Source organism: Siphateles boraxobius, unplaced genomic scaffold (genome assembly GCF_051911475.1).
Source record: "Siphateles boraxobius isolate OS27281-9 unplaced genomic scaffold, OSU_SipBor_1 307, whole genome shotgun sequence".
Taxonomy (NCBI): Eukaryota; Metazoa; Chordata; class Actinopteri; order Cypriniformes; family Leuciscidae; genus Siphateles; species Siphateles boraxobius.
The window spans coordinates 57,501-62,500 of record NW_027508928.1 but is presented as its reverse complement, the minus strand read 5'-3'; the positions used below and the strand labels follow the sequence as shown (position 1 = coordinate 62,500).

General features: G+C 34.2%; 3 non-coding genes across 3 annotated transcripts; all 3 read left to right on the top strand.

Moving 5' to 3' along the window:
* Positions 1-142: 142 nt before the first annotated feature.
* Positions 143-261, top strand: LOC143757902 (5S ribosomal RNA). The gene has a single exon (XR_013210965.1). It is a non-coding gene; the product is annotated as a 5S ribosomal RNA (ribosomal RNA).
* Positions 262-430: 169 nt separating this feature from the next.
* Positions 431-549, top strand: LOC143758054 (5S ribosomal RNA). The gene has a single exon (XR_013211112.1). It is a non-coding gene; the product is annotated as a 5S ribosomal RNA (ribosomal RNA).
* A 177-nt stretch (positions 550-726) lies between these two features.
* LOC143758579 (5S ribosomal RNA) lies at positions 727-845 on the top strand. The gene has a single exon (XR_013211629.1). It is a non-coding gene; the product is annotated as a 5S ribosomal RNA (ribosomal RNA).
* Positions 846-5,000: the final 4,155 nt, after the last annotated feature.

The following is a 5,000-nucleotide window of genomic DNA, read 5'->3' as shown; positions in this document are numbered from 1 at the left end:
CTGTGCTTCTTCAGAAAGCCTTTAAAAGTCTCTGAGATTCTTCAGAGAGCATGAAAGAGTTTGAGTTTTTTCAAAAGTTCTTCTTAGTTTTCTTCATTAATGGTCTAACCTTTTAAATAGCCCAATTTTGGCAGCAGTTTTCGCTTACGGCCATACCACCTTGGCCACGCCCGATCTCGTCTGATCTCGGAAGCTAAGCAGGGTCGGGCCTGGTTAGTACTTGGATGGGAGACCGCCTGGGAATACCAGGTGCTGTAAGCTTTTTTGATTTAAACAAAAAAAGAGTCCCTGAGCTTCTTCAGAAAGCCTTTAAAAGTCTCTGAGATTCTTCAGAGAGCATGAAAGAGTTTGAGTTTTTTCAAAAGTTCTTCTTAGTTTTCTTCATTAATGGTCTAACCTTTTAAATAGCCCAATTTTGGCAGCAGTTTTCGCTTACGGCCATACCACCTTGGTCACGCCCGATCTCGTCTGATCTCGGAAGCTAAGCAGGGTCGGGCCTGGTTAGTACTTGGATGGGAGACCGCCTGGGAATACCAGGTGCTGTAAGCTTTTTTGATTTAAAAAAAAAAAAAAAAAAAGAGTCCCTGTGCTTCTTCAGAAAGCCTTTAAAAGTCTCTGAGATTCTTCAGAGAGCATGAAAGAGTTTGAGTTTTTTCAAAAGTTCTTCTTAGTTTTCTTCATTAATGGTCTAACCTTTTAAATAGCCCAATTTTGGCAGCAGTTTTCGCTTACGGCCATACCACCTTGGCCACGCCCGATCTCGTCTGATCTCGGAAGCTAAGCAGGGTCGGGCCTGGTTAGTACTTGGATGGGAGACCGCCTGGGAATACCAGGTGATGTAAGCTTTTTTGATTTAAAAAAATAAGAGTCCCTGAGCTTCTTCAGAAAGCCTTTAAAAGTCTCTGAGATTCTTCAAGGAGCATGAAAGAGTTTGAGTTTTTTCAAAAGTTCTTCTTAGTTTTCTTCATTAATGGTTTAACCTTTTAAATAGCCCAATTTTGGCAGCAGTTTTCACTTACGGCCATACCACCTTGGTCACGCCCGATCTCGTCTGATCCAGGAAGTGTGAGGTGGCAGTTTGGAGAGAAAGGCTCTCCTATTTTTTGTTTTTCTTTATTGTGATTTCATTTGATAATTCATTAAGTTACTAGCTGTCTTCTTAATTTAGTTTTGTTTAAACCTCAGACAGGAATTTTACTGTCTGAGGTTTTATTTATTTATTTATTTATTTTTCAAAATGACTGATACTATGGCTATGGAACAGGAACGGATATTAGACCAAGAGATTGAGGATAATGATTACACTGAAAGGAACAAAGAAAAGGACAATGGAAAAGATAAAGATGACAACGAAACATGGGCATCTGTGGTTTCGAGAAAGAAGAGAAATGGAGTTGAAATGGATAAAGGAAGGACTGAACAACAGAAGATACAAGGTAAAGAAAAGGATGATGTAAATGGTGAAAAGAGACAAGAGAAAAGTCAAAAAGATGAAATGATAAATAAGTTGAGAGGAAAAATGAGATACCAGAGAGAGTACAAAAAAGAAACAACGTTGACAATGAATGTGAAAAACCCAGAACAACTAACGGTTATGATGATAATTAAAGCTGTGGAGGACAAAACTGGATTGGGAAAATTATATGGACTAAGGAAAAAAACTGAATTTGAATATGAACTTACATTGGAGAAAGAAGAAGACTGTGCACAATTATTGGATGGAATACAAATAAATGGACAATGTTGTGAAATAACAAAACTTTGTGGAACGGAAAGGATGGTATCTTTTTTACAATTGCCAAACTATATTAATGATGAGGATGTTTTACAAAAACTGACAAGCTGGGGGGTTACACCGATACTTCCTCTGAGAAGAAGGTATTACCCTGGGACAATTGTGGCGGATGGAACAAGATTTATACGAGTTAAATTTCCAAAAGACGTGGTGTCTCTGCCATATAACACAAGATTCGAAACGGAAGAAGGATGGCAGTTTTTCAGGGTGATTCATGATCACCAGGTGAAGACGTGTAGAATATGTGCAAGTGTGGATCATGAAAAAAAGGACTGTCCACAATTAATATGCAGAGAATGCCTGGAGCAGGGGCATTATGCGCGGGACTGCAAAGCCCCGCGGTGCCAAGGCTGCGGAAAGGCATTTCTCAGGTGCAGATGTGAAACATACGAAGAGGAACATGAGGAAATGGAGACGGAGACACTCAACGACGAGGTGAATGTGGAAGAGGATGATGAAGGAAGTGTACTACAACAAACACGTGGATTAATAATGGATATACAGAGCAGAGAAGAAGAAGGAGGAAGTAAAGACGAACGGGATGGAGAAGAAGAGACAGAAACGATGACAGAACTACAAATAATTGCAGATAAAGTTGAACAGGATGGGATGAAAAACAAAGAAGATGACAATGATGGACCAAAGGACAGTACAAACATAGATGAGGTAAGAGACACTAAGAATAAAACTATTGGTGGAAATGAAAGTGGGAAGAAAAACATTTTGAGTGGGGGGAGTAAACTAAAAACAACAGGACAAATTAACATTGAGAAGGTGATGGAGAAACAAAGAATAAGAAGAGAATCTAAAGAAAAAAAGAGGAAAAAAGCTGAAAGGACTGGACCAGGAGATGCGGTTTTGAAAGAGACTGAACCAAAGTGATGAGTTTTTTTGTTTGTTTCTATGTTACTTTTATTTTGTATATGAGTCAATTGAGCATAGTTTCAATCAATGCAAGGGGATTGTCAACTATGACTAAATTTGAGAATATTAATCATTTGACAAAGAAAAATGACATAATATGTATACAAGAGACAGGATGGAATGATGAAAAAACAAATGATTTGAAGAAAATATGGGACGGGGAATTTTTTTACAATAATGATCCTAATAGGAAAAAAGGAGTAGCAATTTTAATAAGAAGGGGTACAATACAAAAAGCAACAGTTATATTTACGGATAAGATAGGAAGGACATTGATGGTCAAGGTCGAAGGAAAAGAAGAAGAAATAACAATATGTAATATTCATGCACCAAATGAAGACCTAGAACGTGCTACTTTTTTTAAAGAAATGGATGTTCTAATAGAGAAATATAAATGTTCGATTTTAATTGGTGATTTTAATACTGTTTTAGAACGAATAGATGTGGAGGATTACATGGTGTATAGAGCAGATGTTGGGAGAAAAGAATTAAAGAAAGTTATGGGAAAACACAGAATTATAGATTTATGGAGGGAAAGAAACAGAGTAAAAAGAGAATATTCAAGAAGACAAATGGTAAACAAAGTTTTAAAACAAAGTAGAATTGATTTGGTATTATGTAACAGACATTTGGGAAGTTTCGTTACAAAAGTATTTTACAAAATGTTTAGTGGAAGTGATCATGATTTTTTAAATGTAATCATTGATTATAGTGGTGTAGAGAGAGGGCCAGGGGTGTGGGTTTTTAATACGGAACTTTTAAAAAATGACATTTATAAAATGGAAGTAGAAAATTATATAATAAATAACATTAATAATGTCCTATATGAAGAAGCAAAAAGTGTGTGGTGGGATAATTTAAAAATAGATATTAAAAAACTATCTATTGAATATTCAAAGAAAATGCAAAGAATAAAGAAAAGTAAAGAAAGATTATTAAACAAGGAATGGGAAGAAGAAATGAAAAAAGTGTCAGAAGGAAGGATGGATGGGAATAGAATAGTGATATTAGAAGAGAAATTGAAAAAAATAGAAGAGGCAAAGTGCATGGGAGCTAAAATAAGAAGTAGAGCGAAAAATACAGTAGAAGGAGAAAGGAGTACACATTTTTTTTATGATTTGGAAAAAACAAGAAAACAAGCAGAAATGATAAAAAGTATTTCAAAAAACGGAAAGGTTGTGAAAGAAAAAGAAGGTATTTTAAATGAAGTGAAGGATTTTTATGCTATTTTATTTAAAAAAGATAAAATAAATGAGGAAGATGAAGAGTTTTTATTGAATCAAATTGAAACAAAAGTAAATGAAGAAGATAAGAAAATGTGTGATAAGGAAATAGAAGAAGAAGAAATAGATGAAGCTATAGATCAGATGAGTAATGGGAAAAGTTCAGGCCTAGATGGTTTACCAGCTGAATTTTATAAGGTTTTTAAGAATGTTTTAACGCCAATTTTGCATGATTTATTTATTGATATTTTTAAACAGAAAAAGTTAAGTGAAAGTATGAAGAAAGGAATAATTAAGATAATATATAAAAATAAAGGGGAAAGAGAAGAGCTTAAAAATTATAGACCATTGAGCATGTTAAATACTGATTACAAGATACTGGCCAAGATTTTAGCAAACAGACTGAAAAAAGTGATTCCAAACATTATAAAAACAAATCAAGCATATGGTGTTTTAAACCGTGATATATCGGATATAGTAACAAGTATTAGAGATTTAATGTGGTATATGAAAGAAAAAGGTAAAGAAGGATATTTGATTAGTATAGATCTGGAAAAGGCATTTGATAGAGTAGAGCACAAATATTTATTTGATATATTGGAACAATTTGGTTTTGGGGGAATTTTTATTGCATGGATGAAATGTTTTTATAATGATATTTTAAGTTGTATAAAAGTAAATGGGTTTTTAACAGATTTTATTAAGATATCAAGGTCAATAAGGCAGGGATGTCCATTATCAGCACTACTATACACTTTAGTTGCTGAGCCATTAGGACTTGCAATAAACAAAGAAAAACAGATACAAGGAATAGTTTTGGAAAATGAGGAAGTACATCAGAAAATATTTCAATATGCAGATGATACCACTTTGTTTTTAAAAGATTTTAAGAGTATTGAGAAGGCAATGTTAATATTGGGAAAATATTGTGGTGGAACAGGGGCTAAAGTCAATAATGATAAGACTGAATATATGAGAATGGGGAAGGTAGATATTTTAGGAAGACAATGGAACTTTAAAGAACAGAAGAATGAACTAAAAATTTTAGGAATAACACT